Raw genomic sequence first — 9126 nt, 5'->3', positions numbered from 1 at the left:
GCTGGGATTGACCTCTCATATTGTTTATATTATATGAGCAAAGAGGGAAGGATGCTTCTTGGCCGCAATGGGTGCAAGGACATTGATAAAGGCAGTGATGGAGGAAGTACTGAATTTCAGTACTTCCTCAAGTACTGAAAGTAAAAGTACAAATAACCAGAGACATATTTACTTTAGTAAAAGTAGAAGTACCACAATGACAACCCTACTTAAGTAAAAGTAAAAAGTACCTGATTTTAGTATTAAAAGTAAAAGTACTTGCATAATGATTTATTCTCTTAATCTTATTTGCATATTGGTTTTATTCAACAGTATCCATACTGTCCACTATCACAAACAAGGGGAATGACATGTGCAATGCTGTTGTCAGACACTTACAACCCTGCTTTATACTTACAACCCCGTCCATCGACTCATTTGCATTTTCCTTAAAAAACATGTAATCTTTAGAGTTAAACATGACATGACCAAACCTTGACCTTCAGCAAATATTTAATAATCTTATTTTATTTTTAAGTACAAACACAGATAAAAGTAATATTTTACTAGTAACTTTATTCATGCTTTCTACTAGATGAGATACATTTCTTTTTAGCACATTAATTCTTGTTTTTTAAATGTACCATGTGTTGCCCTGTAAACCCAGCTTTATGAGGCATTTAGGAGCTCTTATGGGGCTCCAGTTTCCCTTGAGCATCTCTTAATTCACTATTTTAGACTCTCCTTTTACCCTTTCTCTCCACTCTATCCTTGCATCTCCTTAGCATATTTTAATAGTTGAGTCTGATAGCAGAGGGCTTGCCTTTTATCTCTGCTCTTCTCTTGCCCTCTCTTTGTCTCTCTCGCTCCCTCTCCTCACTTTTCTCCTCTAACCAGTGTTTTTCACTCTATTTGTTGTGATAAATGACTGTTAGATGTGATTTCCCGGGGATCATATCTCTCTCAGGGCCACACACCATAATTAGACGGCACGATTAATAATTCATTCTTTTGCTTTTTTCTCTTTTGGAGTCTCTGTCAGAGGGTGTATGTGTGAATATGTGTGAGTCTGCTCTGTGTGATGGGGGATGGGGGGGAGGGCATGCACAAATCCATCATACAGTATAAAGCCAGTGATTGAGTCATTTGCCATTATGAAGCCAAAACAACAAAAAAGTTTTGATAAAAACAATGAATATGAGTTTTTTGTAGCGTTTATGTGACACAAAGAAGACACATTTAAAGTGATGAAAACACAACGGAGTTCCCTCAAAGACTCATACACACACGCGTTTGTGTGTGTGTGAGTGTGTGTCTGTTCATCATCCCACCTACAGTTAGTTGATTTAACTTTCCACACCAAAGAAATATTACAAACACTGCATGAGCTTTTGCCCTCAGGACGTTGTTTTGGAGCACCCTTTAGGAGGACTAAGATAATCAACATCTCATTCATTCCAAGTGCTATTGATGCTTACTGTAATAGCAAACAGCACTCTGGCTGCATTCCTTGCACTTTTCTTGCCCACTTGCACATTCGCACTTCGTATGATTTTCCATTTCCCTGCTCTAGCTCTGTGATTTATTGTGTTGATGCGGTGTCGATGTTGTCTTTTTGCATTCTGTTTTTATGTGAACCCTGGCAACAAAACAAATTCACCTTAGTGGGATAATAAAGATAACCTTGAAGCATGATATACACATGTTCAACTACATGTAGAGCATCATCCAGATTGGTATACTGTAGATTTCTTTTCCAGAGTGCAGGGAATATAATATGTAAACATAAATGGTCATTAAACAGTGGGAAGGCCACTGGAGGGAGGTTTTTACTGTAGTCATGACCATGTTTCATTTGGTATCATTACAAACTTAATAAAAAAACTTTATGCAAGCTATTTTGCATATGCCAAGGGTAATGTTCACTGTGGGAGTCGAGCCCTATTCAAGCAAAAAGCCACAAGACGCAGATTACTTAAAACCCTTTTGGCTCTTATACCTCATTGTAAATCACAATGTGGAGTGGATTATTGCTTTTTATAAAACACACTACTGTGCTCAAATATTTACATTTCTATTTTGTTTCCTAGCAGGAAACCCCCACTTACAGTTTTAGTTTTAAACGACAGCAATTAAGTGTCACCATAATGATGGTAATTGCCATGTTTTAGTTTAACATCTCTCACGACACACACAAATCAAACAAAACGGCAAAACCCAGATGCTGCTCCAAGGATCTTTTTTTAGCTGAGCATGACCTTTGACCTCCCAAAATGGGGTAAATGTAAAAAAAAAAGGTATCAAATCAAAACAAGATACACTCGAGCAGAAATACGGTAATAATAGTCTGGAGGTGCAATGGTCTGGATCCTTGCTCACCTTGTTACAAATAGCCTAGTGTTATTTTCTTCCTTCAAGAGAAATGGCCATTGGTCAAATAAATTACGTAAAGAAATCTAATTTTGGTCCCGGCAAGGCCAAGTAGCCCATATCTCAAACGGTGTGTCTTCACCTCCCCGGACAAATATAAAAAAAAAAAACACAAAAATATTAGAGAAGATGGAGAAAAGCAGAGATGGATGTGATACCTAGTGCTGCATTAAATCAATATCTGTGTGTGAGCAAGACAGAGCGAGACAGTTTATCAGGTTGGGATGGAGTTTGGGGTGATGGCGTCAAAGGCTACATTTGTAACTGCACTTTTTATTTTAAAATGTGTGTGTTCGTGGTGTTGTTGTTGGTAGCTGTCACTCTGCTTTTGCACCAGATTTTTCACATGGCCCCCCACCTATCGATACTCTGGGACTGTGTGTGTAAGAGAGACAGAGATTGGCATAGGGGGATTTAAAGGCAACTATTATATAGTATTTTCAGGATTATACTTGCTTTTTGTGTTTGTACTAGAACAAAAAAAAAAACTATTTTACTCATAGTGCCCATGGCTGCTGCACCTGTATTCACCCTCTGTATGAAACGCTCAGTAGGACTGCCTGTCTCTTTAAACCCTCCTCCCGAAAAGCCCAGTCTGCTCTGATTGGCCAGCGCGCTTCCTGGAAACTCTGGAGCCTCTGCTGTGTGTTTCACTAGTTGAAACTGGAGCTACCAGTAGTAAAGTGACCGGAATTTGGGGAGACATGACCAGCATTAGCCAAGATTACAGCTATGTCGCGTTAGCATGTAGCTGCTTAATAGTTAGCAGTATGCTAACGTTAGATTGTAGTGGAATGAAGCAACACTTTCTACTGTCAAATAAGATAAAGGCTTCTGAACCAAACACTACCCAATCGGACATGTTTTAGCAGTAATGCGACCCGGAATTGGGGAGAATTTTACAACATTAGCAGCCCAGATGACATTGTTTACTGCCATTAGCCATGTAGCTACTATAGTTAGCAGTGGACACTTAATAGAATATAGCAGCAATTTCTACTGGAGCGTTCAGAATAGTTGGAAATCTGAACTTTTTTAACTCACAGGGATTTGTCAAAAATACAATTACCTCATTATTTGAAATTTTGGCCACGTTTAACATGAAAATCCAACATTGTAACATTGTAGATATGACAGTAAACACGGAAAAGCATAATACAGTATGTCCCCTTTAAGTGCAATAGGAACCAATGAAGTGTAAATCAGAGCAGATATGGTGTCCAACAATCCAAGCTGGATATGTTAAATAACACAAACCAAGAAAACCTTCTAGCCTTTTCTCTGTCTTTTTAAAAAACTGTCTTGCTTTTTAAGCAGTTACAGTTTATCAGTCCTAGCTGATAGGTTGATGATTACATGTAATGGCGGAAGAGTATCGAAATGTTCTACTCGAAAAGAAAACATGATTATCAGTAAATGGAAAGCAAAGTTTTAGTACGTCACAGATCAAGGCTGGAAAAGCAAGGTGATTTTGTTGTCCAGTAATTCTCCAATCTTTTGTCTCTATCACATTTCCCTTTTTTATTTTTGTTTCGCCTGCAGTGACATTTCAGGTTTTTTTATTGCACTTTTCCCATATTTTGTTTGTCTTTACAACTGAATGTGCAAGTAAACTTAACCTATAACTCACCAGTGCCTTACCTTTTAGTATTCAGTTTAGTGAGAACCCTGGAAATACTTTTAAAGATGCTAAGCAAGAATCTGTCAAATGATCATAGTTGAATTTGCTTGCTTTTAGGAAAGAGGGTTATGTGAGGTAACTGAGTGGGAGGAGATGTGTCGGACTTAATGAGATCTTCAGAGATATGTGGAAATGAACGCCGGGAATTCACTTGTTAACGACGCATCATCTGTATCTCATCAAGATGATAATTTATATCTTGTTATTTTGCAGCAATTAGACAAACCAGAGCAGTCCTAATGGAGTCTGGTGTCGAGAACCTTGCTGAGATGTGAATTCTCTCTCTGCTTATCGTTCTTTCGTTCACTCGTATGTCTTTCATTCTCTCTGTCTGTTTCTGTATCTCTCTTTCTTACTCTCTCCGTCTTATCTCCTCCCTTCTGTCTTATCGTCTTCTCGTTTGTCTCCTGATATCTCTGTTTTACTCTCCTCTCGTCTTCTCTCTCAAATTCACCAACTCTCTTTTGGTTTTGTCTTTCTCTCAGAGGCTTTCATGTATTTTGGATGTTTAAAACGAGACAAGGAGCAAAGTAGTACAGGGTACAAACGGTAAATTATTTATCATTGGCATCATACAATCCCAAAAAACAGCCACAATGCGTTTTAAATTGAGATATGGACTTATTTACAGTAGTTTCAAATTAAAAGGTGAGTAAAGTATGAATTTTATTGGCAATTTAAAAGCACCGCAACCATAGTATTAATACCCAACTATGTTTTCGGAGAAGCAGTAATTACCCAAAACCCAATGATTTATAATTACTTAAAAAGGTAGGTAAACCAAATAAAGGCCAGTGAAATTAGTCTATGTGGCTTTAACCTAACATTTTTAAGAAATTAAATATAATGGTTGCTCTCTGTCACCAACTGATATGGCCATAATACATTATTGTATATCCAGTTTGTTAAAACATTCACATTTACATGTGAGCACTGTGTCTGACAGACACGAAATGTCAACGTAAGAGTTATATACAAACCAAATATGGGCAAATGGTCACAACACATTTACATTATCTAAGTCTGTGTCATGCCTTTGGTGTTGAATGGTAGAAGGGAAAAGTTAAGTTCAACAGCTTTCTGTTCAAAGTAAGGCCCCAAACCTAAAGCCTCTCTTGATAAATTGGGTTTGTTGTCAACATCTAATCCAAGACTTTGAGTGAGCCAAAGTCCAAATCAAGATGCAAGTTATTACAAATGAATCCCAGCACCAACTTGAATCTCTTCAGGCTTAGCAAAATATCCTCCTCTCCTGTCTTCCTTAACTTTTTCTGCTGTGTGCCCCCCAAAAACAAAGTATTAAATCTACAAAAGAAAATACTCTGAAAAACAAAAAAAGACTAAACATGACGCTGGGGAGAGCACCTAAGTATGCATACACATACACACATAAGTGCAGACCCACACTCGTGTCCCTTTGCTGAGCTCCTCTTAAAAGCATTTGCATGTTTCATATTGTTGTAGATCCGGTGGGGGGGGGTCTGTGTTAGTTCCCTCATGTGTACGTGATAGAAGGAGAGTGTGTGTCACCGCTGTTAAATGAGGAAAGAAGGAGTATGTGAGTATTTTTGTTTTAAAAGATGAATCATAAAAGAGGATAATGTGTGTGCAGCACGTGTGTGCGTTTCTGTCTGTGTAGAGATGAGACTATTTGGTTGTCGAGGTAGGGGGTAGGTATGAACAAGAAAAAACGAACAAGAATAAGAGATGACGAAGGTCTGTTCGTGTGTGTGCGTGTGTGTGTGTGTGTGTGTGTGTGTGTGTGTGTGTGTGTGTTTATAGGCGCTCGATAGGGGGTCTGTGCATGTCAGGGAAGGGCCTATATGCAATCACACAACAACTAAAAAAGGAAAGACCAGGAAAAAGCCCATTACTTACCACACCGCCATAGCTGTTACTGTGTGTGAGAGGGAGATGGAATGAGTGAAAGATTGTGTGCATGTGTAGCCCCATGTAGCCTACTTAGTGGTCACAGGGTGGTGAGATGAATATTGGACCAGTGTCTAGGCTCGTATGGACGGGTTGAGGATGAGTAAAGGACAAAAATCAGTGACTAGAAATTACTACCTTTGAATAACCAAAAGAGTTCAGTTTCAAAGCCCCTCCAGAAGACTTAATTTATTTGCATGTACTGTGGATGTGAATTGAGTTACCACCGGAGTACATTGAGTCTCAAATACCACTTGAGCATTTCAAACTTAAAAAAAACTATCCCTTTTAAAGTAAATTTCGAACACATAAAAAAAAAAAATTGTGATCAATTTGCGATTAATCACGAGTTAACTATGGACAATCAGGCGATTAATCACAATAAAATATTTGAATTAGGGCTGTCAAACGATGAATTTTTTAATCGCGATTAATCACTGAATTGCTATAGTTAATCGCGATTAATCGCATATTTTATCACATGATTAAAATTCTATTATTTTGCATTTCTTAACTGTTTTTAAGTACATATTAACAATGGAAAGCAATTATTACCAGTGTATCTTGATTGGGAATCAAATGAATGCAAAGAAAGTTACTTTATGAACTTTACTTTAAGATTTGTCTTTGTTATTATTTATTTACTGTAAACTAAAGAAAAATGTGTGAATCTGTCATTATTGCACAATTCCTCCAATTACCTAACTAAAAAACTAAAAATCCCTATCCTTACTAGAGTCAATATAGTGTTTAGTAACTCCTAAATAATGTTGATGACTCACTGACGTCCAGTGATCACCGGTTAATGAGACAGCGTTTGCAGCACCTTGCAGCTGTTCCAGTGTGGCTGCTTTCTCCGTGTCATACAGGCTGTGTATGCGTGAAACCTACTGTTCCCCTCGACGGCAACGAGACAGGTCAGAACATGCCAACCGTAGTACATCTTTAAGACCCGAGTCCTCTACGATGCTGACAGGTCTGCAGTTAGTTGCCACCCGTTTCGCAAGAGCTGTAGTAATTTTTTTGGATTTGGTTTCATCCACAGGTCGGCAAGTAGCACTCTTCAAAATACTGCTTTGCCTGAGTGGGTAGCATGCTAGTGGGTAGCATCAACCTGAGTCACGTTAATTAGCTCGTAGGTGGTAGCTCAAGCTTGACGAGCTTCGGTGATATTTTAATTCGGCTTTACACAATGTGCATATTGCTTTCGACTAGCCGTCCAGGAGTTTTGGAAAATAAGTTGCTGCTGTCTTTCTCCATCATGCCTGCAGCCTGCAGCAGGAGGAAGTATCGCAGCTTGATAATAAGTAACGGTGCAGCAAAGTGTCAAAATGGTAGCCTGTTAGGCACGACGCAAAGCCGAGTGAAGTGTAAAATAAATTAATAAATGCCGGCATGCGATTAATGCAATTAAAAAAAATTAACGCGTTAGGATCGGCCCTTAATCGCATCGCAATTAACGCGTTAATGCTGACAGCCCTAATTTTAATCAATTGACTTAGACCACTTCCACTTTTCCACAATTTTAAATGCCCTTAATTCCTTTTAAAGGATGTGTTTCTTGAGTGTGACAAAGTTCAGTTCCTCCTTTCATATGTTTTCTCAGTTGTTAGTTTAATACAGTGTTAGGTCATGTTTCAGGTTTGAGTTAATTCAGTCAGTTTCTAAACCATATTTTAATTCTGAGATCAGTAATTGTACAGTAATCAATTTTAGTTCCGGGTGCACCCGATAATAATAAAAGCAAAGGGAATGTGGAGCTTATGACGCAGTCCCAGCACACTAGTGCCATCAAAATGAGGGAGTGAAGGAAGAAATGTTTTCCTCCTCGGGGATGAGGGATGATGGGGTTCAGCGGTGACTCGCCGTTTCCTTCGTCAAGGAAAGGATCCAGAATCCATGGTGCAAAGCACTTCAGGGGATGTCAAAAACCTAGCCTGTATAACAGCATGGCAGAGATGGAGAGAGTGAGCGTGAGGGGTGTTGTAACTATCAAGGCCACTGTGTCAGTGTCAGTGTGTCTCTCTTTAGCTGCTCAGTAATATTGATCTGTCCTCTTACATTCTCTTTACTCAGCATGTATTGGTGTTTCACGTGTACATGTTTTAATGAGTAGTGCAGGACAGGAATGTGCTGTATGCATTTATGTTTACACAGAATACAATTCGAACCAGGGCTTGATGTAAAGCAATCTCTGTGTCTTAGCCTGCATGTGCATACAGAAGAAAATGTATGTTGGGGTAATTGTGTGTGTGTGTGTGTGTGTGTGTGTGTGTGTGTGTGTTTGTGAGTCTGTGCATATCTTCTTTGTTTCTGCAAACTCATTCCCTCAGAGTCCCCTCTGTCCTCTCAGTGACAACCTGACTGTATTCTCGACAGCTCGGACACACAATCACACACACTCTCTTTTACACACTATTTACTCATAGACTTTTGTCTTCTGTGTGCATTACAGTCAGTAGCTATGTTTCCATCCACACATTTTTTATGCCAATCAAGTGATATCAAATAAAAAAATGTCTTATGGAAACAGTAATATTCGATTGAATTTCATGGATATCGACTCAAAGTTTATACGTTCGGTCTCATCGGATTTTCTCTTCTCGATATATGGCTTATGCGATAAACGCTGATGGAAACGTTATTTGCTGAATAATTAATGAATTGCAATTAAGTTTTAGGTCATTTTATGGTTAAACAGACGCACCTGTACGCCCAATGCGCACTGCCGGGAATGCCGACGCAAATGTCCCTTATTACGCAACGATCGTCTACCACAGCCTGTAGTAATATGATTGATAGCCAGCCCTTTCTATTGACAAAATCCCTGCAGCCTTCAGCAGGGGGTCTAATCGGGACATGAGTCCCGTCTATTGCGCCATACACCTGTAGCACAAGGTGCGCTCTGTAGTGACGCAGTGAGATCTCATGCGCCTTTTCAACTCTAGGTAGGTATATACCTTCGCATCATCCTCGTTCATATGCCATTGCACACGGCGTAAACACACGGTGGTCTTGCTGACATAAACGTTACCGCCTACCACTCTGTACTCTGTGCATGTAGCCAGTTTGTAGAGCGCAATGGTGATATGCTTCTCGGTTGAAAC

The 9126-nt window shown here is 39.2% G+C and overlaps 1 protein-coding gene and 1 long non-coding RNA gene across 2 annotated transcripts in view; both read left to right on the top strand.

The window, feature by feature from the left end:
• The window catches only part of LOC116054078, a 12328-nt gene extending 4960 nt beyond the window's left edge, over window positions 1–7368 (top strand). The window contains exon 3 of the long non-coding RNA XR_004105993.2: window positions 7260–7368. This is a non-coding gene — a long non-coding RNA (uncharacterized LOC116054078). The remainder of the gene's footprint in view (window positions 1–7259) is intronic.
• Window positions 1–9126, top strand: part of si:dkey-215k6.1 (transmembrane protein 132C) — a 267170-nt gene that overhangs the window by 166501 nt on the left and 91543 nt on the right. The gene's annotated exons all lie outside the window — the stretch shown is intronic.

Source organism: Sander lucioperca, chromosome 2, assembly GCF_008315115.2.
Source record: "Sander lucioperca isolate FBNREF2018 chromosome 2, SLUC_FBN_1.2, whole genome shotgun sequence".
NCBI lineage: Eukaryota > Metazoa > Chordata > Actinopteri > Perciformes > Percidae > Sander > Sander lucioperca.
Note: the sequence above shows the minus strand (reverse complement) of the source record. Positions and strands in the feature narration are given on the sequence as shown.